We start from the raw sequence: 26,593 nt of genomic DNA, 5'->3' as shown, positions 1-26,593 counted from the left end.
ACCTTGGGGATTCATCAAAACCTGGCATCATAAGCAGCTTTCTACTGCCACAGACTGGACAGCGAAACAATTTAAAATATCCCAGAAAAAGAAAATAAGCATGCTTAATCAGAGCTTTCTGGACAGGAAGGACCTTTGAGCAAGTGAGGAATAAGCACTGCTTTTGTTAATTTGCATAGGCAGAATAGAGACTTCTGGGAAAAGGCCGAAATTACAGTCACAGAAAATGGCTGCATCTATAGAGAACGCTAAGAAGTGTTGGCAGCTTTTCCTCTGACCCTGACCACTTTTACAAGCAATCCTATGATAGTCAGCAGGACCCACCCTAAAAAGGAAGGGGCATCCACTTGGACCCTTTCCACCTTTTCTAAATCTCGCCTGATTGAGCACTGATTGAGCAGATAAGCACATGTCATTCTCATTTCAGAAAGGTATTGGTTAGCTTGCTGCTAGCAGCTCAGTTATGTTATGATGTTAGAGGCTATGCAAGGAATGCTTTAGTCCAGCGATATGCAGTTTTTATTGCGCCTTGCATTCAGCAGGAAGATCTTTAGCTTGAATCTGTGGCCTAGGTATTCACCTTGGTATTTCTTTTGGCACAAAGTGAAGGAGTATTTGAGAGAAAATGCACAATGTGTTTCTTATGTTGTTATGAACAACTTGTTACTCTTTCTCATTAAGCTTCAGCCACTGCAGAAATATATAAATAAGGGCTGACTTCCTGTAAGACGTGTCCAAAGCTGGGACGGAATAAAAGGAGACACTTGTAAATGATAGTGCTATCGTTTGAGAAAGGGTAAGTTGAGACTGACTTTCATGCGTTTTCACAGACCAAGCATCATAAAGATACCAGCATGATCTTCATTGCGGGCTTAGAGCCGGTATTAGCTTTTGAGAGGTAAGAGGATTTTGAGGGCTTGTTGGTCTAGGGGTATGATTCTCGCTTTGGGTGCGAGAGGTCCCGGGTTCAAATCCCGGACGAGCCCTTTTCTTGGTACTCTTTTCAAGTTGTTTTGAAGTTTGCGTTTCAAAACCAACATCAATTTTTTCTTTGCAGTAGTGGATAATTCTTTGCTAGAGTCTCATGCTTCAGCCCTGCCCAGTCTGAGCTAATACCAAACATCTGGTCTTGCATGGCATGTACGAGCGTTCAGCTAGGGATGTCGGGCAGGTTGCATGACAGAAATCTAAAGCCAGAGGCCCATGGAATAGCCAGTTCGGAGCAGTTTCATTACAGAAAAATCAACTGTAGGTATCTGTTTCTGTAGTGTAGTGGTTATCAAGTTCGCCTCACACGCGAAAGGTCCCCGGTTCGAAACCGGGCAGAAACAGTTGTTATATTGTGTTGGCTACAATGTTGATAGGTGCCGTTTTGCCATGGAATTGTCCAAGCCCTGAAGATTATTTCATGCAATCTCGTTCCAAGAAAGGGAATTCTCTCAAAACACTAAAGTAATCGGCGTGTGGATGTATCTGTTGGTTCTCAGACCTTGCTTTCAAAAGAGCCCTGCAATCGGTTCACTGCTCACCTAGAACAAGCATTAACATGGAGAATTGTTGGCACCAACAGGAATCTTATTTTAGTGGAGTGTTTCTGGCTTTGAGTGCAGAGGCCCTCGGCTCAATTCCAAGATGATCCTTCTCAAGGTGATGATACAAATGCATTGTCACCTTTACGTTTAATGTCAGAATCATTTATTTCCAGTTGGTGGTGTAAGAATGTTTGCAACAGTATGGCGATTTTTCCTAGCCATGCATGAATGAAAGCATATCACTCGCCTTTAGGTGTTTTTCTAATACATTGATATTTGCATCTTCCTTCCTAGCCTGCATGTTTGACTATCTTACAGGCTGCATGTAATAAGTATCACATCAGGGCCCTTCTTCTACTCAATTCACAACTGTTCTATCACGACATAGATAAGAAAGCTGCATCTGCTTTTGTTGTGTAGTGGTAATCAGGTTTACCTGACGTGTGAAAGCCCCATGCTTTGAAAGTACACAGTAACAAAGAAACCGATGACTTTTATAAAAAGGTGTCATGTGCGTCTCTTACTTTGCACAAAAAGTGCCAGAGATGACTTCATTTGCAGTCACTTGAAAAGTAGGGATTCTCCAATAAATGGTAAATGGTTGAAACAAATCTGAAGAAATGCATGACATACCTGTGTGTGTGTGTGTACGCATGTATGTATATATAGGGAGAGAGAGAGCGTCAATATAAACAGACTTTATTTCAATCAAGCTGTCTTTTCTATCCTTCAGGAGCAGAATGTTCTGATCATCAGCGCTCCAGAATGTAGTGTTTTCTTGGCAAGCATCACATATTGTGATGTGTTAGCTAAAAGTTCCATATCCTAGAGACTGATATATTCCTCTGTACTTGTACCTTGGGGATTCATCAAAACCTGGCATCATAAGCAGCTTTCTACTGCCACAGACTGGACAGCGAAACAATTTAAAATATCCCAGAAAAAGAAAATAAGCATGCTTAATCAGAGCTTTCTGGACAGGAAGGACCTTTGAGCAAGTGAGGAATAAGCACTGCTTTTGTTAATTTGCATAGGCAGAATAGAGACTTCTGGGAAAAGGCCGAAATTACAGTCACAGAAAATGGCTGCATCTATAGAGAACGCTAAGAAGTGTTGGCAGCTTTTCCTCTGACCCTGACCACTTTTACAAGCAATCCTATGATAGTCAGCAGGACCCACCCTAAAAAGGAAGGGGCATCCACTTGGACCCTTTCCACCTTTTCTAAATCTCGCCTGATTGAGCACTGATTGAGCAGATAAGCACATGTCATTCTCATTTCAGAAAGGTATTGGTTAGCTTGCTGCTAGCAGCTCAGTTATGTTATGATGTTAGAGGCTATGCAAGGAATGCTTTAGTCCAGCGATATGCAGTTTTTATTGCGCCTTGCCTTCACCAGGAAGATCTTTAGCTTGAATCTGTGGCCTAGGTATTCACCTTGGTATTTCTTTTGGCACAAAGTGAAGGAGTATTTGAGAGAAAATGCACAATGTGTTTCTTATGTTGTTATGAACAACTTGTTACTCTTTCTCATTAAGCTTCAGCCACTGCAGAAATATATAAATAAGGGCTGACTTCCTGTAAGACGTGTCCAAAGCTGGGACGGAATAAAAGGAGACACTTGTAAATGATAGTGCTATCGTTTGAGAAAGGGTAAGTTGAGACTGACTTTCATGCGTATTCACAGACCAAGCATCATAAAGATACCAGCATGATCTTCATTGCGGGCTTAGAGCCGGTATTAGCTTTTGAGAGGTAAGAGGATTTTGAGGGCTCGTTGGTCTAGGGGTATGATTCTCGCTTTGGGTGCGAGAGGTCCCGGGTTCAAATCCCGGACGAGCCCTTTTCTTGGTACTCTTTTCAAGTTGTTTTGAAGTTTGCGTTTCAAAACCAACATCAATTTTTTCTTTGCAGTAGTGGATAATTCTTTGCTAGAGTCTCATGCTTCAGCCCTGCCCAGTCTGAGCTAATACCAAACATCTGGTCTTGCATGGCATGTACGAGCGTTCAGCTAGGGATGTCGGGCAGGTTGCATGAAAGAAATCTAAAGCCAGAGGCCCATGGAATAGCCAGTTCGGAGCAGTTTCATTACAGAAAAATCAACTGTAGGTATATGTTTCTGTAGTGTAGTGGTTATCAAGTTCGCCTCACACGCGAAAGGTCCCCGGTTCGAAACCGGGCAGAAACAGTTGTTATATTGTGTTGGCTACAATGTTGATAGGTGCCGTTTTGCCATGGAATTGTCCAAGCCCTGAAGATTATTTCATGCAATCTCGTTCCAAGAAAGGGAATTCTCTCAAAACACTAAAGTAATCGGCGTGTGGATGTATCTGTTGGTTCTCAGACCTTGCTTTCAAAAGAGCCCTGCAATCGGTTCACTGCTCACCTAGAACAAGCATTAACATGGAGAATTGTTGGCACCAACAGGAACCTTATTTTAGTGGAGTGTTTCTGGCTTTGAGTGCAGAGGCCCTCGGCTCAATTCCAAGATGATCCTTCTCAAGGTGATGATACAAATGCATTGTCACCTTTACGTTTAATGTCAGAATCATTTATTTCCAGTTGGTGGTGTAAGAATGTTTGCAACAGTATGGCGATTTTTCCTAGCCATGCATGAATGAAAGCATATCACTCGCCTTTAGGTGTTTTTCTAATACATTGATATTTGCATCTTCCTTCCTAGCCTGCATGTTTGACTATCTTACAGGCTGCATGTAATAAGTATCACATCAGGGCCCTTCTTCTACTCAATTCACAACTGTTCTATCACGACATAGATAAGAAAGCTGCATCTGCTTTTGTTGTGTAGTGGTAATCAGGTTTACCTGACGTGTGAAAGCCCCATGCTTTGAAAGTACACAGTAACAAAGAAACCGATGACTTTTATAATAAGGTGTCATGTGTGTCTCTTACTTTGCACAAAAAGTGCCAGAGATGACTTCATTTGCAGTCACTTGAAAAGTAGGGATTCTCCAATAAATGGTAAATGGTTGAAACAAATCTGAAGAAATGCATGACATACCTGTGTGTGTGTGTGTATGCATGTATGTATATATAGGGAGAGAGAGAGCGTCAATATAAACAGACTTTATTTCAATCAAGCTGTCTTTTCTATCCTTCAGGAGCAGAATGTTCTGATCATCAGCGCTCCAGAATGTAGTGTTTTCTTGGCAAGCATCACATATTGTGATGTGTTAGCTAAAAGTTCCATATCCTAGAGACTGATATATTCCTCTGTACTTGTACCTTGGGGATTCATCAAAACCTGGCATCATAAGCAGCTTTCTACTGCCACAGACTGGACAGCGAAACAATTTAAAATATCCCAGAAAAAGAAAATAAGCATGCTTAATCAGAGCTTTCTGGACAGGAAGGACCTTTGAGCAAGTGAGGAATAAGCACTGCTTTTGTTAATTTGCATAGGCAGAATAGAGACTTCTGGGAAAAGGCCGAAATTACAGTCACAGAAAATGGCTGCATCTATAGAGAACGCTAAGAAGTGTTGGCAGCTTTTCCTCTGACCCTGACCACTTTTACAAGCAATCCTATGATAGTCAGCAGGACCCACCCTAAAAAGGAAGGGGCATCCACTTGGACCCTTTCCACCTTTTCTAAATCTCGCCTGATTGAGCACTGATTGAGCAGATAAGCACATGTCATTCTCATTTCAGAAAGGTATTGGTTAGCTTGCTGCTAGCAGCTCAGCTCAGTTATGTTATGATGTTAGAGGCTATGCAAGGAATGCTTTAGTCCAGCGATATGCAGTTTTTATTGCGCCTTGCCTTCACCAGGAAGATCTTTAGCTTGAATCTGTGGCCTAGGTATTCACCTTGGTATTTCTTTTGGCACAAAGTGAAGGAGTATTTGAGAGAAAATGCACAATGTGTTTCTTATGTTGTTATGAACAACTTGTTACTCTTTCTCATTAAGCTTCAGCCACTGCAGAAATATATAAATAAGGGCTGACTTCCTGTAAGACGTGTCCAAAGCTGGGACGGAATAAAAGGAGACACTTGTAAATGATAGTGCTATCGTTTGAGAAAGGGTAAGTTGAGACTGACTTTCATGCGTATTCACAGACCAAGCATCATAAAGATACCAGCATGATCTTCATTGCGGGCTTAGAGCCGGTATTAGCTTTTGAGAGGTAAGAGGATTTTGAGGGCTCGTTGGTCTAGGGGTATGATTCTCGCTTTGGGTGCGAGAGGTCCCGGTTTCAAATCCCGGACGAGCCCTTTTCTTGGTACTCTTTTCAAGTTGTTTTGAAGTTTGCGTTTCAAAACCAACATCAATTTTTTCTTTGCAGTAGTGGATAATTCTTTGCTAGAGTCTCATGCTTCAGCCCTGCCCAGTCTGAGCTAATACCAAACATCTGGTCTTGCATGGCATGTACGAGCGTTCAGCTAGGGATGTCGGGCAGGTTGCATGAAAGAAATCTAAAGCCAGAGGCCCATGGAATAGCCAGTTCGGAGCAGTTTCATTACAGAAAAATCAACTGTAGGTATCTGTTTCTGTAGTGTAGTGGTTATCACGTTCGCCTCACACGCGAAAGGTCCCCGGTTCGAAACCGGGCAGAAACAGTTGTTATATTGTGTTGGCTACAATGTTGATAGGTGCCGTTTTGCCATGGAATTGTCCAAGCCCTGAAGATTATTTCATGCAATCTCGTTCCAAGAAAGGGAATTCTCTCAAAACACTAAAGTAATCGGCGTGTGGATGTATCTGTTGGTTCTCAGACCTTGCTTTCAAAAGAGCCCTGCAATCGGTTCACTGCTCACCTAGAACAAGCATTAACATGGAGAATTGTTGGCACCAACAGGAATCTTATTTTAGTGGAGTGTTTCTGGCTTTGAGTGCAGAGGCCCTCGGCTCAATTCCAAGATGATCCTTCTCAAGGTGATGATACAAATGCATTGTCACCTTTACGTTTAATGTCAGAATCATTTATTTCCAGTTGGTGGTGTAAGAATGTTTGCAACAGTATGGCGATTTTTCCTAGCCATGCATGAATGAAAGCATATCACTCGCCTTTAGGTGTTTTTCTAATACATTGATATTTGCATCTTCCTTCCTAGCCTGCATGTTTGACTATCTTACAGGCTGCATGTAATAAGTATCACATCAGGGCCCTTCTTCTACTCAATTCACAACTGTTCTATCACGACATAGATAAGAAAGCTGCATCTGCTTTTGTTGTGTAGTGGTAATCAGGTTTACCTGACGTGTGAAAGCCCCATGCTTTGAAAGTACACAGTAACAAAGAAACCGATGACTTTTATAAAAAGGTGTCATGTGCGTCTCTTACTTTGCACAAAAAGTGCCAGAGATGACTTCATTTGCAGTCACTTGAAAAGTAGGGATTCTCCAATAAATGGTAAATGGTTGAAACAAATCTGAAGAAATGCATGACATACCTGTGTGTGTGTGTGTACGCATGTATGTATATATAGGGAGAGAGAGAGCGTCAATATAAACAGACTTTATTTCAATCAAGCTGTCTTTTCTATCCTTCAGGAGCAGAATGTTCTGATCATCAGCGCTCCAGAATGTAGTGTTTTCTTGGCAAGCATCACATATTGCGATGTGTTAGCTAAAAGTTCCATATCCTAGAGACTGATATATTCCTCTGTACTTGTACCTTGGGGATTCATCAAAACCTGGCATCATAAGCAGCTTTCTACTGCCACAGACTGGACAGCGAAACAATTTAAAATATCCCAGAAAAAGAAAATAAGCATGCTTAATCAGAGCTTTCTGGACAGGAAGGACCTTTGAGCAAGTGAGGAATAAGCACTGCTTTTGTTAATTTGCATAGGCAGAATAGAGACTTCTGGGAAAAGGCCGAAATTACAGTCACAGAAAATGGCTGCATCTATAGAGAACGCTAAGAAGTGTTGGCAGCTTTTCCTCTGACCCTGACCACTTTTACAAGCAATCCTATGATAGTCAGCAGGACCCACCCTAAAAAGGAAGGGGCATCCACTTGGACCCTTTCCACCTTTTCTAAATCTCGCCTGATTGAGCACTGATTGAGCAGATAAGCACATGTCATTCTCATTTCAGAAAGGTATTGGTTAGCTTGCTGCTAGCAGCTCAGTTATGTTATGATGTTAGAGGCTATGCAAGGAATGCTTTAGTCCAGCGATATGCAGTTTTTATTGCGCCTTGCATTCAGCAGGAAGATCTTTAGCTTGAATCTGTGGCCTAGGTATTCACCTTGGTATTTCTTTTGGCACAAAGTGAAGGAGTATTTGAGAGAAAATGCACAATGTGTTTCTTATGTTGTTATGAACAACTTGTTACTCTTTCTCATTAAGCTTCAGCCACTGCAGAAATATATAAATAAGGGCTGACTTCCTGTAAGACGTGTCCAAAGCTGGGACGGAATAAAAGGAGACACTTGTAAATGATAGTGCTATCGTTTGAGAAAGGGTAAGTTGAGACTGACTTTCATGCGTTTTCACAGCCCAAGCATCATAAAGATACCAGCATGATCTTCATTGCGGGCTTAGAGCCGGTATTAGCTTTTGAGAGGTAAGAGGATTTTGAGGGCTCGTTGGTCTAGGGGTATGATTCTCGCTTTGGGTGCGAGAGGTCCCGGGTTCAAATCCCGGACGAGCCCTTTTCTTGGTACTCTTTTCAAGTTGTTTTGAAGTTTGCGTTTCAAAACCAACATCAATTTTTTCTTTGCAGTAGTGGATAATTCTTTGCTAGAGTCTCATGCTTCAGCCCTGCCCAGTCTGAGCTAATACCAAACATCTGGTCTTGCATGGCATGTACGAGCGTTCAGCTAGGGATGTCGGGCAGGTTGCATGAAAGAAATCTAAAGCCAGAGGCCCATGGAATAGCCAGTTCGGAGCAGTTTCATTACAGAAAAATCAACTGTAGGTATCTGTTTCTGTAGTGTAGTGGTTATCAAGTTCGCCTCACACGCGAAAGGTCCCCGGTTCGAAACCGGGCAGAAACAGTTGTTATATTGTGTTGGCTACAATGTTGATAGGTGCCGTTTTGCCATGGAATTGTCCAAGCCCTGAAGATTATTTCATGCAATCTCGTTCCAAGGAAGGGAATTCTCTCAAAACACTAAAGTAATCGGCGTGTGGATGTATCTGTTGGTTCTCAGACCTTGCTTTCAAAAGAGCCCTGCAATCGGTTCACTGCTCACCTAGAACAAGCATTAACATGGAGAATTGTTGGCACCAACAGGAATCTTATTTTAGTGGAGTGTTTCTGGCTTTGAGTGCAGAGGCCCTCGGCTCAATTCCAAGATGATCCTTCTCAAGGTGATGATACAAATGCATTGTCACCTTTACGTTTAATGTCAGAATCATTTATTTCCAGTTGGTGGTGTAAGAATGTTTGCAACAGTATGGCGATTTTTCCTAGCCATGCATGAATGAAAGCATATCACTCGCCTTTAGGTGTTTTTCTAATACATTGATATTTGCATCTTCCTTCCTAGCCTGCATGTTTGACTATCTTACAGGCTGCATGTAATAAGTATCACATCAGGGCCCTTCTTCTACTCAATTCACAACTGTTCTATCACGACATAGATAAGAAAGCTGCATCTGCTTTTGTTGTGTAGTGGTAATCAGGTTTACCTGACGTGTGAAAGCCCCATGCTTTGAAAGTACACAGTAACAAAGAAACCGATGACTTTTATAAAAAGGTGTCATGTGCGTCTCTTACTTTGCACAAAAAGTGCCAGAGATGACTTCATTTGCAGTCACTTGAAAAGTAGGGATTCTCCAATAAATGGTAAATGGTTGAAACAAATCTGAAGAAATGCATGACATACCTGTGTGTGTGTGTGTACGCATGTATGTATATATAGGGAGAGAGAGAGCGTCAATATAAACAGACTTTATTTCAATCAAGCTGTCTTTTCTATCCTTCAGGAGCAGAATGTTCTGATCATCAGCGCTCCAGAATGTAGTGTTTTCTTGGCAAGCATCACATATTGTGATGTGTTAGCTAAAAGTTCCATATCCTAGAGACTGATATATTCCTCTGTACTTGTACCTTGGGGATTCATCAAAACCTGGCATCATAAGCAGCTTTCTACTGCCACAGACTGGACAGCGAAACAATTTAAAATATCCCAGAAAAAGAAAATAAGCATGCTTAATCAGAGCTTTCTGGACAGGAAGGACCTTTGAGCAAGTGAGGAATAAGCACTGCTTTTGTTAATTTGCATAGGCAGAATAGAGACTTCTGGGAAAAGGCCGAAATTACAGTCACAGAAAATGGCTGCATCTATAGAGAACGCTAAGAAGTGTTGGCAGCTTTTCCTCTGACCCTGACCACTTTTACAAGCAATCCTATGATAGTCAGCAGGACCCACCCTAAAAAGGAAGGGGCATCCACTTGGACCCTTTCCACCTTTTCTAAATCTCGCCTGATTGAGCACTGATTGAGCAGATAAGCACATGTCATTCTCATTTCAGAAAGGTATTGGTTAGCTTGCTGCTAGCAGCTCAGTTATGTTATGATGTTAGAGGCTATGCAAGGAATGCTTTAGTCCAGCGATATGCAGTTTTTATTGCGCCTTGCCTTCACCAGGAAGATCTTTAGCTTGAATCTGTGGCCTAGGTATTCACCTTGGTATTTCTTTTGGCACAAAGTGAAGGAGTATTTGAGAGAAAATGCACAATGTGTTTCTTATGTTGTTATGAACAACTTGTTACTCTTTCTCATTAAGCTTCAGCCACTGCAGAAATATATAAATAAGGGCTGACTTCCTGTAAGACGTGTCCAAAGCTGGGACGGAATAAAAGGAGACACTTGTAAATGATAGTGCTATCGTTTGAGAAAGGGTAAGTTGAGACTGACTTTCATGCGTATTCACAGACCAAGCATCATAAAGATACCAGCATGATCTTCATTGCGGGCTTAGAGCCGGTATTAGCTTTTGAGAGGTAAGAGGATTTTGAGGGCTCGTTGGTCTAGGGGTATGATTCTCGCTTTGGGTGCGAGAGGTCCCGGGTTCAAATCCCGGACGAGCCCTTTTCTTGGTACTCTTTTCAAGTTGTTTTGAAGTTTGCGTTTCAAAACCAACATCAATTTTTTCTTTGCAGTAGTGGATAATTCTTTGCTAGAGTCTCATGCTTCAGCCCTGCCCAGTCTGAGCTAATACCAAACATCTGGTCTTGCATGGCATGTACGAGCGTTCAGCTAGGGATGTCGGGCAGGTTGCATGAAAGAAATCTAAAGCCAGAGGCCCATGGAATAGCCAGTTCGGAGCAGTTTCATTACAGAAAAATCAACTGTAGGTATATGTTTCTGTAGTGTAGTGGTTATCAAGTTCGCCTCACACGCGAAAGGTCCCCGGTTCGAAACCGGGCAGAAACAGTTGTTATATTGTGTTGGCTACAATGTTGATAGGTGCCGTTTTGCCATGGAATTGTCCAAGCCCTGAAGATTATTTCATGCAATCTCGTTCCAAGAAAGGGAATTCTCTCAAAACACTAAAGTAATCGGCGTGTGGATGTATCTGTTGGTTCTCAGACCTTGCTTTCAAAAGAGCCCTGCAATCGGTTCACTGCTCACCTAGAACAAGCATTAACATGGAGAATTGTTGGCACCAACAGGAATCTTATTTTAGTGGAGTGTTTCTGGCTTTGAGTGCAGAGGCCCTCGGCTCAATTCCAAGATGATCCTTCTCAAGGTGATGATACAAATGCATTGTCACCTTTACGTTTAATGTCAGAATCATTTATTTCCAGTTGGTGGTGTAAGAATGTTTGCAACAGTATGGCGATTTTTCCTAGCCATGCATGAATGAAAGCATATCACTCGCCTTTAGGTGTTTTTCTAATACATTGATATTTGCATCTTCCTTCCTAGCCTGCATGTTTGACTATCTTACAGGCTGCATGTAATAAGTATCACATCAGGGCCCTTCTTCTACTCAATTCACAACTGTTCTATCACGACATAGATAAGAAAGCTGCATCTGCTTTTGTTGTGTAGTGGTAATCAGGTTTACCTGACGTGTGAAAGCCCCATGCTTTGAAAGTACACAGTAACAAAGAAACCGATGACTTTTATAATAAGGTGTCATGTGTGTCTCTTACTTTGCACAAAAAGTGCCAGAGATGACTTCATTTGCAGTCACTTGAAAAGTAGGGATTCTCCAATAAATGGTAAATGGTTGAAACAAATCTGAAGAAATGCATGACATACCTGTGTGTGTGTGTGTATGCATGTATGTATATATAGGGAGAGAGAGAGCGTCAATATAAACAGACTTTATTTCAATCAAGCTGTCTTTTCTATCCTTCAGGAGCAGAATGTTCTGATCATCAGCGCTCCAGAATGTAGTGTTTTCTTGGCAAGCATCACATATTGTGATGTGTTAGCTAAAAGTTCCATATCCTAGAGACTGATATATTCCTCTGTACTTGTACCTTGGGGATTCATCAAAACCTGGCATCATAAGCAGCTTTCTACTGCCACAGACTGGACAGCGAAACAATTTAAAATATCCCAGAAAAAGAAAATAAGCATGCTTAATCAGAGCTTTCTGGACAGGAAGGACCTTTGAGCAAGTGAGGAATAAGCACTGCTTTTGTTAATTTGCATAGGCAGAATAGAGACTTCTGGGAAAAGGCCGAAATTACAGTCACAGAAAATGGCTGCATCTATAGAGAACGCTAAGAAGTGTTGGCAGCTTTTCCTCTGACCCTGACCACTTTTACAAGCAATCCTATGATAGTCAGCAGGACCCACCCTAAAAAGGAAGGGGCATCCACTTGGACCCTTTCCACCTTTTCTAAATCTCGCCTGATTGAGCACTGATTGAGCAGATAAGCACATGTCATTCTCATTTCAGAAAGGTATTGGTTAGCTTGCTGCTAGCAGCTCAGCTCAGTTATGTTATGATGTTAGAGGCTATGCAAGGAATGCTTTAGTCCAGCGATATGCAGTTTTTATTGCGCCTTGCCTTCACCAGGAAGATCTTTAGCTTGAATCTGTGGCCTAGGTATTCACCTTGGTATTTCTTTTGGCACAAAGTGAAGGAGTATTTGAGAGAAAATGCACAATGTGTTTCTTATGTTGTTATGAACAACTTGTTACTCTTTCTCATTAAGCTTCAGCCACTGCAGAAATATATAAATAAGGGCTGACTTCCTGTAAGACGTGTCCAAAGCTGGGACGGAATAAAAGGAGACACTTGTAAATGATAGTGCTATCGTTTGAGAAAGGGTAAGTTGAGACTGACTTTCATGCGTATTCACAGACCAAGCATCATAAAGATACCAGCATGATCTTCATTGCGGGCTTAGAGCCGGTATTAGCTTTTGAGAGGTAAGAGGATTTTGAGGGCTCGTTGGTCTAGGGGTATGATTCTCGCTTTGGGTGCGAGAGGTCCCGGTTTCAAATCCCGGACGAGCCCTTTTCTTGGTACTCTTTTCAAGTTGTTTTGAAGTTTGCGTTTCAAAACCAACATCAATTTTTTCTTTGCAGTAGTGGATAATTCTTTGCTAGAGTCTCATGCTTCAGCCCTGCCCAGTCTGAGCTAATACCAAACATCTGGTCTTGCATGGCATGTACGAGCGTTCAGCTAGGGATGTCGGGCAGGTTGCATGAAAGAAATCTAAAGCCAGAGGCCCATGGAATAGCCAGTTCGGAGCAGTTTCATTACAGAAAAATCAACTGTAGGTATCTGTTTCTGTAGTGTAGTGGTTATCACGTTCGCCTCACACGCGAAAGGTCCCCGGTTCGAAACCGGGCAGAAACAGTTGTTATATTGTGTTGGCTACAATGTTGATAGGTGCCGTTTTGCCATGGAATTGTCCAAGCCCTGAAGATTATTTCATGCAATCTCGTTCCAAGAAAGGGAATTCTCTCAAAACACTAAAGTAATCGGCGTGTGGATGTATCTGTTGGTTCTCAGACCTTGCTTTCAAAAGAGCCCTGCAATCGGTTCACTGCTCACCTAGAACAAGCATTAACATGGAGAATTGTTGGCACCAACAGGAATCTTATTTTAGTGGAGTGTTTCTGGCTTTGAGTGCAGAGGCCCTCGGCTCAATTCCAAGATGATCCTTCTCAAGGTGATGATACAAATGCATTGTCACCTTTACGTTTAATGTCAGAATCATTTATTTCCAGTTGGTGGTGTAAGAATGTTTGCAACAGTATGGCGATTTTTCCTAGCCATGCATGAATGAAAGCATATCACTCGCCTTTAGGTGTTTTTCTAATACATTGATATTTGCATCTTCCTTCCTAGCCTGCATGTTTGACTATCTTACAGGCTGCATGTAATAAGTATCACATCAGGGCCCTTCTTCTACTCAATTCACAACTGTTCTATCACGACATAGATAAGAAAGCTGCATCTGCTTTTGTTGTGTAGTGGTAATCAGGTTTACCTGACGTGTGAAAGCCCCATGCTTTGAAAGTACACAGTAACAAAGAAACCGATGACTTTTATAAAAAGGTGTCATGTGCGTCTCTTACTTTGCACAAAAAGTGCCAGAGATGACTTCATTTGCAGTCACTTGAAAAGTAGGGATTCTCCAATAAATGGTAAATGGTTGAAACAAATCTGAAGAAATGCATGACATACCTGTGTGTGTGTGTGTACGCATGTATGTATATATAGGGAGAGAGAGAGCGTCAATATAAACAGACTTTATTTCAATCAAGCTGTCTTTTCTATCCTTCAGGAGCAGAATGTTCTGATCATCAGCGCTCCAGAATGTAGTGTTTTCTTGGCAAGCATCACATATTGCGATGTGTTAGCTAAAAGTTCCATATCCTAGAGACTGATATATTCCTCTGTACTTGTACCTTGGGGATTCATCAAAACCTGGCATCATAAGCAGCTTTCTACTGCCACAGACTGGACAGCGAAACAATTTAAAATATCCCAGAAAAAGAAAATAAGCATGCTTAATCAGAGCTTTCTGGACAGGAAGGACCTTTGAGCAAGTGAGGAATAAGCACTGCTTTTGTTAATTTGCATAGGCAGAATAGAGACTTCTGGGAAAAGGCCGAAATTACAGTCACAGAAAATGGCTGCATCTATAGAGAACGCTAAGAAGTGTTGGCAGCTTTTCCTCTGACCCTGACCACTTTTACAAGCAATCCTATGATAGTCAGCAGGACCCACCCTAAAAAGGAAGGGGCATCCACTTGGACCCTTTCCACCTTTTCTAAATCTCGCCTGATTGAGCACTGATTGAGCAGATAAGCACATGTCATTCTCATTTCAGAAAGGTATTGGTTAGCTTGCTGCTAGCAGCTCAGTTATGTTATGATGTTAGAGGCTATGCAAGGAATGCTTTAGTCCAGCGATATGCAGTTTTTATTGCGCCTTGCATTCAGCAGGAAGATCTTTAGCTTGAATCTGTGGCCTAGGTATTCACCTTGGTATTTCTTTTGGCACAAAGTGAAGGAGTATTTGAGAGAAAATGCACAATGTGTTTCTTATGTTGTTATGAACAACTTGTTACTCTTTCTCATTAAGCTTCAGCCACTGCAGAAATATATAAATAAGGGCTGACTTCCTGTAAGACGTGTCCAAAGCTGGGACGGAATAAAAGGAGACACTTGTAAATGATAGTGCTATCGTTTGAGAAAGGGTAAGTTGAGACTGACTTTCATGCGTTTTCACAGACCAAGCATCATAAAGATACCAGCATGATCTTCATTGCGGGCTTAGAGCCGGTATTAGCTTTTGAGAGGTAAGAGGATTTTGAGGGCTCGTTGGTCTAGGGGTATGATTCTCGCTTTGGGTGCGAGAGGTCCCGGGTTCAAATCCCGGACGAGCCCTTTTCTTGGTACTCTTTTCAAGTTGTTTTGAAGTTTGCGTTTCAAAACCAACATCAATTTTTTCTTTGCAGTAGTGGATAATTCTTTGCTAGAGTCTCATGCTTCAGCCCTGCCCAGTCTGAGCTAATACCAAACATCTGGTCTTGCATGGCATGTACGAGCGTTCAGCTAGGGATGTCGGGCAGGTTGCATGAAAGAAATCTAAAGCCAGAGGCCCATGGAATAGCCAGTTCGGAGCAGTTTCATTACAGAAAAATCAACTGTAGGTATCTGTTTCTGTAGTGTAGTGGTTATCAAGTTCGCCTCACACGCGAAAGGTCCCCGGTTCGAAACCGGGCAGAAACAGTTGTTATATTGTGTTGGCTACAATGTTGATAGGTGCCGTTTTGCCATGGAATTGTCCAAGCCCTGAAGATTATTTCATGCAATCTCGTTCCAAGAAAGGGAATTCTCTCAAAACACTAAAGTAATCGGCGTGTGGATGTATCTGTTGGTTCTCAGACCTTGCTTTCAAAAGAGCCCTGCAATCGGTTCACTGCTCACCTAGAACAAGCATTAACATGGAGAATTGTTGGCACCAACAGGAATCTTATTTTAGTGGAGTGTTTCTGGCTTTGAGTGCAGAGGCCCTCGGCTCAATTCCAAGATGATCCTTCTCAAGGTGATGATACAAATGCATTGTCACCTTTACGTTTAATGTCAGAATCATTTATTTCCAGTTGGTGGTGTAAGAATGTTTGCAACAGTATGGCGATTTTTCCTAGCCATGCATGAATGAAAGCATATCACTCGCCTTTAGGTGTTTTTCTAATACATTGATATTTGCATCTTCCTTCCTAGCCTGCATGTTTGACTATCTTACAGGCTGCATGTAATAAGTATCACATCAGGGCCCTTCTTCTACTCAATTCACAACTGTTCTATCACGACATAGATAAGAAAGCTGCATCTGCTTTTGTTGTGTAGTGGTAATCAGGTTTACCTGACGTGTGAAAGCCCCATGCTTTGAAAGTACACAGTAACAAAGAAACCGATGACTTTTATAATAAGGTGTCATGTGTGTCTCTTACTTTGCACAAAAAGTGCCAGAGATGACTTCATTTGCAGTCACTTGAAAAGTAGGGATTCTCCAATAAATGGTAAATGGTTGAAACAAATCTGAAGAAATGCATGACATACCTGTGTGTGTGTGTGTATGCATGTATGTATATATAGGGAGAGAGAGAGCGTCAATATAAACAGACTTTATTTCAATCAAGCTGTCTTTTCTATCCTTCAGGAGCAGAATGTTCTGATCATCAGCGCTCCAGAATGTAGTGTTTTCTTGGCAAGCATCACATATTGTGATGTGTTAGCTAAAAGTTCCATATCCTAGAGACTGATATATTCCTCTGTACTTGTACCTTGGGGATTCATCAAAACCTGGCATCATAAGCAGCTTTCTACTGCCACAGACTGGACAGCGAAACAATTTAAAATATCCCAGAAAAAGAAAATAAGCATGCTTAATCAGAGCTTTCTGGACAGGAAGGACATTTGAGCAAGTGAGGAATAAGCACTGCTTTTGTTAATTTGCATAGGCAGAATAGAGACTTCTGGGAAAAGGCCGAAATTACAGTCACAGAAAATGGCTGCATCTATAGAGAACGCTAAGAAGTGTTGGCAGCTTTTCCTCTGACCCTGACCACTTTTACAAGCAATCCTATGATAGTCAGCAGGACCCACCCTAAAAAGGAAGGGGCATCCACTTGGACCCTTTCCACCTTTTCTAAATCTCGCCTGATTGAGCACTGATTGAGCAGATAAGCACATGTCATTCTCATTTCAGAAAGGTATTGGTTAGCTTGCTGCTAGCAGCTCAGTTATGTTATGATGTTAGAGGCTATGCAAGGAATGCTTTAGTCCAGCGATATGCAGTTTTTATTGCGCCTTGCATTCAGCAGGAAGATCTTTAGCTTGAATCTGTGGCCTAGGTATTCACCTTGGTATTTCTTTTGGCACAAAGTGAAGGAGTATTTGAGAGAAAATGCACAATGTGTTTCTTATGTTGTTATGAACAACTTGTTACTCTTTCTCATTAAGCTTCAGCCACTGCAGAAATATATAAATAAGGGCTGACTTCCTGTAAGACGTGTCCAAAGCTGGGACGGAATAAAAGGAGACACTTGTAAATGATAGTGCTATCGTTTGAGAAAGGGTAAGTTGAGACTGACTTTCATGCGTTTTCACAGACCAAGCATCATAAAGATACCAGCATGATCTTCATTGCGGGCTTAGAGCCGGTATTAGCTTTTGAGAGGTAAGAGGATTTTGAGGGCTCGTTGGTCTAGGGGTATGATTCTCGCTTTGGGTGCGAGAGGTCCCGGGTTCAAATCCCGGACGAGCCCTTTTCTTGGTACTCTTTTCAAGTTGTTTTGAAGTTTGCGTTTCAAAACCAACATCAATTTTTTCTTTGCAGTAGTGGATAATTCTTTGCTAGAGTCTCATGCTTCAGCCCTGCCCAGTCTGAGCTAATACCAAACATCTGGTCTTGCATGGCATGTACGAGCGTTCAGCTAGGGATGTCGGGCAGGTTGCATGAAAGAAATCTAAAGTCAGAGGCCCATGGAATAGCCAGTTCGGAGCAGTTTCATTACAGAAAAATCAACTGTAGGTATCTGTTTCTGTAGTGTAGTGGTTATCAAGTTCGCCTCACACGCGAAAGGTCCCCGGTTCGAAACCGGGCAGAAACAGTTGTTATATTGTGTTGGCTACAATGTTGATAGGTGCCGTTTTGCCATGGAATTGTCCAAGCCCTGAAGATTATTTCATGCAATCTCGTTCCAAGAAAGGGAATTCTCTCAAAACACTAAAGTAATCGGCGTGTGGATGTATCTGTTGGTTCTCAGACCTTGCTTTCAAAAGAGCCCTGCAATCGGTTCACTGCTCACCTAGAACAAGCATTAACATGGAGAATTGTTGGCACCAACAGGAATCTTATTTTAGTGGAGTGTTTCTGGCTTTGAGTGCAGAGGCCCTCGGCTCAATTCCAAGATGATCCTTCTCAAGGTGATGATACAAATGCATTGTCACCTTTACGTTTAATGTCAGAATCATTTATTTCCAGTTGGTGGTGTAAGAATGTTTGCAACAGTATGGCGATTTTTCCTAGCCATGCATGAATGAAAGCATATCACTCGCCTTTAGGTGTTTTTCTAATACATTGATATTTGCATCTTCCTTCCTAGCCTGCATGTTTGACTATCTTACAGGCTGCATGTAATAAGTATCACATCAGGGCCCTTCTTCTACTCAATTCGCAACTGTTCTATCACGACATAGATAAGAAAGCTGCATCTGCTTTTGTTGTGTAGTGGTAATCAGGTTTACCTGACGTGTGAAAGCCCCATGCTTTGAAAGTACACAGTAACAAAGAAACCGATGACTTTTATAATAAGGTGTCATGTGTGTCTCTTACTTTGCACAAAAAGTGCCAGAGATGACTTCATTTGCAGTCACTTGAAAAGTAGGGATTCTCCAATAAATGGTAAATGGTTGAAACAAATCTGAAGAAATGCATGACATACCTGTGTGTGTGTGTGTATGCATGTATGTATATATAGGGAGAGAGAGAGCGTCAATATAAACAGACTTTATTTCAATCAAGCTGTCTTTTCTATCCTTCAGGAGCAGAATGTTCTGATCATCAGCGCTCCAGAATGTAGTGTTTTCTTGGCAAGCATCACATATTGTGATGTGTTAGCTAAAAGTTCCATATCCTAGAGACTGATATATTCCTCTGTACTTGTACCTTGGGGATTCATCAAAACCTGGCATCATAAGCAGCTTTCTACTGCCACAGACTGGACAGCGAAACAATTTAAAATATCCCAGAAAAAGAAAATAAGCATGCTTAATCAGAGCTTTCTGGACAGGAAGGACCTTTGAGCAAGTGAGGAATAAGCACTGCTTTTGTTAATTTGCATAGGCAGAATAGAGACTTCTGGGAAAAGGCCGAAATTACAGTCACAGAAAATGGCTGCATCTATAGAGAACGCTAAGAAGTGTTGGCAGCTTTTCCTCTGACCCTGACCACTTTTACAAGCAATCCTATGATAGTCAGCAGGACCCACCCTAAAAAGGAAGGGGCATCCACTTGGACCCTTTCCACCTTTTCTAAATCTCGCCTGATTGAGCACTGATTGAGCAGATAAGCACATGTCATTCTCATTTCAGAAAGGTATTGGTTAGCTTGCTGCTAGCAGCTCAGCTCAGTTATGTTATGATGTTAGAGGCTATGCAAGGAATGCTTTAGTCCAGCGATATGCAGTTTTTATTGCGCCTTGCCTTCACCAGGAAGATCTTTAGCTTGAATCTGTGGCCTAGGTATTCACCTTGGTATTTCTTTTGGCACAAAGTGAAGGAGTATTTGAGAGAAAATGCACAATGTGTTTCTTATGTTGTTATGAACAACTTGTTACTCTTTCTCATTAAGCTTCAGCCACTGCAGAAATATATAAATAAGGGCTGACTTCCTGTAAGACGTGTCCAAAGCTGGGACGGAATAAAAGGAGACACTTGTAAATGATAGTGCTATCGTTTGAGAAAGGGTAAGTTGAGACTGACTTTCATGCGTATTCACAGACCAAGCATCATAAAGATACCAGCATGATCTTCATTGCGGGCTTAGAGCCGGTATTAGCTTTTGAGAGGTAAGAGGATTTTGAGGGCTCGTTGGTCTAGGGGTATGATTCTCGCTTTGGGTGCGAGAGGTCCCGGGTTCAAATCCCGGACGAGCCCTTTTCTTGGTACTCTTTTCAAGTTGTTTTGAAGTTTGCGTTTCAAAACCAACATCAATTTTTTCTTTGCAGTAGTGGATAATTCTTTGCTAGAGTCTCATGCTTCAGCCCTGCCCAGTCTGAGCTAATACCAAACATCTGGTCTTGCATGGCATGTACGAGCGTTCAGCTAGGGATGTCGGGCAGGTTGCATGAAAGAAATCTAAAGCCAGAGGCCCATGGAATAGCCAGTTCGGAGCAGTTTCATTACAGAAAAATCAACTGTAGGTATCTGTTTCTGTAGTGTAGTGGTTATCACGTTCGCCTCACACGCGAAAGATCCCCGGTTCGAAACCGGGCAGAAACAGTTGTTATATTGTGTTGGCTACAATGTTGATAGGTGCCGTTTTGCCATGGAATTGTCCAAGCCCTGAAGATTATTTCATGCAATCTCGTTCCAAGAAAGGGAATTCTCTCAAAACACTAAAGTAATCGGCGTGTGGATGTATCTGTTGGTTCTCAGACCTTGCTTTCAAAAGAGCCCTGCAATCGGTTCACTGCTCACCTAGAACAAGCATTAACATGGAGAATTGTTGGCACCAACAGGAATCTTATTTTAGTGGAGTGTTTCTGGCTTTGAGTGCAGAGGCCCTCGGCTCAATTCCAAGATGATCCTTCTCAAGGTGATGATACAAATGCATTGTCACCTTTACGTTTAATGTCAGAATCATTTATTTCCAGTTGGTGGTGTAAGAATGTTTGCAACAGTATGGCGATTTTTCCTAGCCATGCATGAATGAAAGCATATCACTCGCCTTTAGGTGTTTTTCTAATACATTGATATTTGCATCTTCCTTCCTAGCCTGCATGTTTGACTATCTTACAGGCTGCATGTAATAAGTATCACATCAGGGCCCTTCTTCTACTCAATTCACAACTGTTCTATCACGACATAGATAAGAAAGCTGCATCTGCTTTTGTTGTGTAGTGGTAATCAGGTTTACCTGACGTGTGAAAGCCCCATGCTTTGAAAGTACACAGTAACAAAGAAACCGATGACTTTTATAAAAAGGTGTCATGTGCGTCTCTTACTTTGCACAAAAAGTGCCAGAGATGACTTCATTTGCAGTCACTTGAAAAGTAGGGATTCTCCAATAAATGGTAAATGGTTGAAACAAATCTGAAGAAATGCATGACATACCTGTGTGTGTGTGTGTACGCATGTATGTATATATAGGGAGAGAGAGAGCGTCAATATAAACAGACTTTATTTCAATCAAGCTGTCTTTTCTATCCTTCAGGAGCAGAATGTTCTGATCATCAGCGCTCCAGAATGTAGTGTTTTCTTGGCAAGCATCACATATTGCGATGTGTTAGCTAAAAGTTCCATATCCTAGAGACTGATATATTCCTCTGTACTTGTACCTTGGGGATTCATCAAAACCTGGCATCATAAGCAGCTTTCTACTGCCACAGACTGGACAGCGAAACAATTTAAAATATCCCAGAAAAAGAAAATAAGCATGCTTAATCAGAGCTTTCTGGACAGGAAGGACCTTTGAGCAAGTGAGGAATAAGCACTGCTTTTGTTAATTTGCATAGGCAGAATAGAGACTTCTGGGAAAAGGCCGAAATTACAGTCACAGAAAATGGCTGCATCTATAGAGAACGCTAAGAAGTGTTGGCAGCTTTTCCTCTGACCCTGACCACTTTTACAAGCAATCCTATGATAGTCAGCAGGACCCACCCTAAAAAGGAAGGGGCATCCACTTGGACCCTTTCCACCTTTTCTAAATCTCGCCTGATTGAGCACTGATTGAGCAGATAAGCACATGTCATTCTCATTTCAGAAAGGTATTGGTTAGCTTGCTGCTAGCAGCTCAGTTATGTTATGATGTTAGAGGCTATGCAAGGAATGCTTTAGTCCAGCGATATGCAGTTTTTATTGCGCCTTGCATTCAGCAGGAAGATCTTTAGCTTGAATCTGTGGCCTAGGTATTCACCTTGGTATTTCTTTTGGCACAAAGTGAAGGAGTATTTGAGAGAAAATGCACAATGTGTTTCTTATGTTGTTATGAACAACTTGTTACTCTTTCTCATTAAGCTTCAGCCACTGCAGAAATATATAAATAAGGGCTGACTTCCTGTAAGACGTGTCCAAAGCTGGGACGGAATAAAAGGAGACACTTGTAAATGATAGTGCTATCGTTTGAGAAAGGGTAAGTTGAGACTGACTTTCATGCGTTTTCACAGACCAAGCATCATAAAGATACCAGCATGATCTTCATTGCGGGCTTAGAGCCGGTATTAGCTTTTGAGAGGTAAGAGGATTTTGAGGGCTCGTTGGTCTAGGGGTATGATTCTCGCTTTGGGTGCGAGAGGTCCCGGGTTCAAATCCCGGACGAGCCCTTTTCTTGGTACTCTTTTCAAGTTGTTTTGAAGTTTGCGTTTCAAAACCAACATCAATTTTTTCTTTGCAGTAGTGGATAATTCTTTGCTAGAGTCTCATGCTTCAGCCCTGCCCAGTCTGAGCTAATACCAAACATCTGGTCTTGCATGGCATGTACGAGCGTTCAGCTAGGGATGTCGGGCAGGTTGCATGAAAGAAATCTAAAGCCAGAGGCCCATGGAATAGCCAGTTCGGAGCAGTTTCATTACAGAAAAATCAACTGTAGGTATCTGTTTCTGTAGTGTAGTGGTTATCAAGTTCGCCTCACACGCGAAAGGTCCCCGGTTCGAAACCGGGCAGAAACAGTTGTTATATTGTGTTGGCTACAATGTTGATAGGTGCCGTTTTGCCATGGAATTGTCCAAGCCCTGAAGATTATTTCATGCAATCTCGTTCCAAGAAAGGGAATTCTCTCAAAACACTAAAGTAATCGGCGTGTGGATGTATCTGTTGGTTCTCAGACCTTGCTTTCAAAAGAGCCCTGCAATCGGTTCACTGCTCACCTAGAACAAGCATTAACATGGAGAATTGTTGGCACCAACAGGAATCTTATTTTAGTGGAGTGTTTCTGGCTTTGAGTGCAGAGGCCCTCGGCTCAATTCCAAGATGATCCTTCTCAAGGTGATGATACAAATGCATTGTCACCTTTACGTTTAATGTCAGAATCATTTATTTCCAGTTGGTGGTGTAAGAATGTTTGCAACAGTATGGCGATTTTTCCTAGCCATGCATGAATGAAAGCATATCACTCGCCTTTAGGTGTTTTTCTAATACATTGATATTTGCATCTTCCTTCCTAGCCTGCATGTTTGACTATCTTACAGGCTGCATGTAATAAGTATCACATCAGGGCCCTTCTTCTACTCAATTCACAACTGTTCTATCACGACATAGATAAGAAAGCTGCATCTGCTTTTGTTGTGTAGTGGTAATCAGGTTTACCTGACGTGTGAAAGCCCCATGCTTTGAAAGTACACAGTAACAAAGAAACCGATGACTTTTATAATAAGGTGTCATGTGTGTCTCTTACTTTGCACAAAAAGTGCCAGAGATGACTTCATTTGCAGTCACTTGAAAAGTAGGGATTCTCCAATAAATGGTAAATGGTTGAAACAAATCTGAAGAAATGCATGACATACCTGTGTGTGTGTGTGTATGCATGTATGTATATATAGGGAGAGAGAGAGCGTCAATATAAACAGACTTTATTTCAATCAAGCTGTCTTTTCTATCCTTCAGGAGCAGAATGTTCTGATCATCAGCGCTCCAGAATGTAGTGTTTTCTTGGCAAGCATCACATATTGTGATGTGTTAGCTAAAAGTTCCATATCCTAGAGACTGATATATTCCTCTGTACTTGTACCTTGGGGATTCATCAAAACCTGGCATCATAAGCAGCTTTCTACTGCCACAGACTGGACAGCGAAACAATTTAAAATATCCCAGAAAAAGAAAATAAGCATGCTTAATCAGAGCTTTCTGGACAGGAAGGACCTTTGAGCAAGTGAGGAATAAGCACTGCTTTTGTTAATTTGCATAGGCAGAATAGAGACTTCTGGGAAAAGGCCGAAATTACAGTCACAGAAAATGGCTGCATCTATAGAGAACGCTAAGAAGTGTTGGCAGCTTTTCCTCTGACCCTGGCCACTTTTACAAGCAATCCTATGATAGTCAGCAGGACCCACCCTAAAAAGGAAGGGGCATCCACTTGGACCCTTTCCACCTTTTCTAAATCTCGCCTGATTGAGCACTGATTGAGCAGATAAGCACATGTCATTCTCATTTCAGAAAGGTATTGGTTAGCTTGCTGCTAGCAGCTCAGCTCAGTTATGTTATGATGTTAGAGGCTATGCAAGGAATGCTTTAGTCCAGCGATATGCAGTTTTTATTGCGCCTTGCCTTCACCAGGAAGATCTTTAGCTTGAATCTGTGGCCTAGGTATTCACCTTGGTATTTCTTTTGGCACAAAGTGAAGGAGTATTTGAGAGAAAATGCACAATGTGTTTCTTATGTTGTTATGAACAACTTGTTACTCTTTCTCATTAAGCTTCAGCCACTGCAGAAATATATAAATAAGGGCTGACTTCCTGTAAGACGTGTCCAAAGCTGGGACGGAATAAAAGGAGACACTTGTAAATGATAGTGCTATCGTTTGAGAAAGGGTAAGTTGAGACTGACTTTCATGCGTATTCACAGACCAAGCATCATAAAGATACCAGCATGATCTTCATTGCGGGCTTAGAGCCGGTATTAGCTTTTGAGAGGTAAGAGGATTTTGAGGGCTCGTTGGTCTAGGGGTATGATTCTCGCTTTGGGTGCGAGAGGTCCCGGGTTCAAATCCCGGACGAGCCCTTTTCTTGGTACTCTTTTCAAGTTGTTTTGAAGTTTGCGTTTCAAAACCAACATCAATTTTTTCTTTGCAGTAGTGGATAATTCTTTGCTAGAGTCTCATGCTTCAGCCCTGCCCAGTCTGAGCTAATACCAAACATCTGGTCTTGCATGGCATGTACGAGCGTTCAGCTAGGGATGTCGGGCAGGTTGCATGAAAGAAATCTAAAGCCAGAGGCCCATGGAATAGCCAGTTCGGAGCAGTTTCATTACAGAAAAATCAACTGTAGGTATCTGTTTCTGTAGTGTAGTGGTTATCACGTTCGCCTCACACGCGAAAGATCCCCGGTTCGAAACTGGGCAGAAACAGTTGTTATATTGTGTTGGCTACAATGTTGATAGGTGCCGTTTTGCCATGGAATTGTCCAAGCCCTGAAGATTATTTCATGCAATCTCGTTCCAAGAAAGGGAATTCTCTCAAAACACTAAAGTAATCGGCGTGTGGATGTATCTGTTGGTTCTCAGACCTTGCTTTCAAAAGAGCCCTGCAATCGGTTCACTGCTCACCTAGAACAAGCATTAACATGGAGAATTGTTGGCACCAACAGGAATCTTATTTTAGTGGAGTGTTTCTGGCTTTGAGTGCAGAGGCCCTCGGCTCAATTCCAAGATGATCCTTCTCAAGGTGATGATACAAATGCATTGTCACCTTTACGTTTAATGTCAGAATCATTTATTTCCAGTTGGTGGTGTAAGAATGTTTGCAACAGTATGGCGATTTTTCCTAGCCATGCATGAATGAAAGCATATCACTCGCCTTTAGGTGTTTTTCTAATACATTGATATTTGCATCTTCCTTCCTAGCCTGCATGTTTGACTATCTTACAGGCTGCATGTAATAAGTATCACATCAGGGCCCTTCTTCTACTCAATTCACAACTGTTCTATCACGACATAGATAAGAAAGCTGCATCTGCTTTTGTTGTGTAGTGGTAATCAGGTTTACCTGACGTGTGAAAGCCCCATGCTTTGAAAGTACACAGTAACAAAGAAACCGATGACTTTTATAAAAAGGTGTCATGTGCGTCTCTTACTTTGCACAAAAAGTGCCAGAGATGACTTCATTTGCAGTCACTTGAAAAGTAGGGATTCTCCAATAAATGGTAAATGGTTGAAACAAATCTGAAGAAATGCATGACATACCTGTGTGTGTGTGTGTACGCATGTATGTATATATAGGGAGAGAGAGAGCGTCAATATAAACAGACTTTATTTCAATCAAGCTGTCTTTTCTATCCTTCAGGAGCAGAATGTTCTGATCATCAGCGCTCCAGAATGTAGTGTTTTCTTGGCAAGCATCACATATTGCGATGTGTTAGCTAAAAGTTCCATATCCTAGAGACTGATATATTCCTCTGTACTTGTACCTTGGGGATTCATCAAAACCTGGCATCATAAGCAGCTTTCTACTGCCACAGACTGGACAGCGAAACAATTTAAAATATCCCAGAAAAAGAAAATAAGCATGCTTAATCAGAGCTTTCTGGACAGGAAGGACCTTTGAGCAAGTGAGGAATAAGCACTGCTTTTGTTAATTTGCATAGGCAGAATAGAGACTTCTGGGAAAAGGCCGAAATTACAGTCACAGAAAATGGCTGCATCTATAGAGAACGCTAAGAAGTGTTGGCAGCTTTTCCTCTGACCCTGACCACTTTTACAAGCAATCCTATGATAGTCAGCA

The 26,593-nt window shown here is 41.8% G+C and overlaps 11 non-coding genes across 11 annotated transcripts; all 11 read left to right on the top strand.

Annotated features, from left to right (window-relative positions):
* The first annotated feature begins 3,301 nt into the window (after nt 1-3,301).
* Nucleotides 3,302-3,373, top strand: TRNAP-UGG (transfer RNA proline (anticodon UGG)). Its single transcript has one exon. It is a non-coding gene; the product is annotated as a tRNA-Pro (tRNA).
* A 2,664-nt stretch (nt 3,374-6,037) lies between these two features.
* TRNAV-CAC (transfer RNA valine (anticodon CAC)) lies at nt 6,038-6,110 on the top strand. Its single transcript has one exon. It is a non-coding gene; the product is annotated as a tRNA-Val (tRNA).
* Nucleotides 6,111-8,080: 1,970 nt separating this feature from the next.
* Nucleotides 8,081-8,152, top strand: TRNAP-UGG (transfer RNA proline (anticodon UGG)). Its single transcript has one exon. It is a non-coding gene; the product is annotated as a tRNA-Pro (tRNA).
* Nucleotides 8,153-10,467: 2,315 nt separating this feature from the next.
* Nucleotides 10,468-10,539, top strand: TRNAP-UGG (transfer RNA proline (anticodon UGG)). Its single transcript has one exon. It is a non-coding gene; the product is annotated as a tRNA-Pro (tRNA).
* A 2,664-nt stretch (nt 10,540-13,203) lies between these two features.
* TRNAV-CAC (transfer RNA valine (anticodon CAC)) lies at nt 13,204-13,276 on the top strand. The gene has a single exon. It is a non-coding gene; the product is annotated as a tRNA-Val (tRNA).
* A 1,970-nt stretch (nt 13,277-15,246) lies between these two features.
* TRNAP-UGG (transfer RNA proline (anticodon UGG)) lies at nt 15,247-15,318 on the top strand. Its single transcript has one exon. It is a non-coding gene; the product is annotated as a tRNA-Pro (tRNA).
* A 2,315-nt stretch (nt 15,319-17,633) lies between these two features.
* On the top strand, nt 17,634-17,705 carry TRNAP-UGG (transfer RNA proline (anticodon UGG)). The gene has a single exon. It is a non-coding gene; the product is annotated as a tRNA-Pro (tRNA).
* Nucleotides 17,706-20,025: 2,320 nt separating this feature from the next.
* On the top strand, nt 20,026-20,097 carry TRNAP-UGG (transfer RNA proline (anticodon UGG)). Its single transcript has one exon. It is a non-coding gene; the product is annotated as a tRNA-Pro (tRNA).
* Nucleotides 20,098-20,369: 272 nt separating this feature from the next.
* Nucleotides 20,370-20,442, top strand: TRNAV-CAC (transfer RNA valine (anticodon CAC)). The gene has a single exon. It is a non-coding gene; the product is annotated as a tRNA-Val (tRNA).
* A 1,970-nt stretch (nt 20,443-22,412) lies between these two features.
* Nucleotides 22,413-22,484, top strand: TRNAP-UGG (transfer RNA proline (anticodon UGG)). Its single transcript has one exon. It is a non-coding gene; the product is annotated as a tRNA-Pro (tRNA).
* Nucleotides 22,485-24,804: 2,320 nt separating this feature from the next.
* On the top strand, nt 24,805-24,876 carry TRNAP-UGG (transfer RNA proline (anticodon UGG)). Its single transcript has one exon. It is a non-coding gene; the product is annotated as a tRNA-Pro (tRNA).
* Nucleotides 24,877-26,593: the final 1,717 nt, after the last annotated feature.

The sequence above is a fragment of the Triturus cristatus genome, chromosome 8 (assembly GCF_964204655.1).
Source record: "Triturus cristatus chromosome 8, aTriCri1.1, whole genome shotgun sequence".
Taxonomy (NCBI): domain Eukaryota; kingdom Metazoa; phylum Chordata; class Amphibia; order Caudata; family Salamandridae; genus Triturus; species Triturus cristatus.
This window is presented reverse-complemented; position numbering and strand designations above follow the sequence as displayed.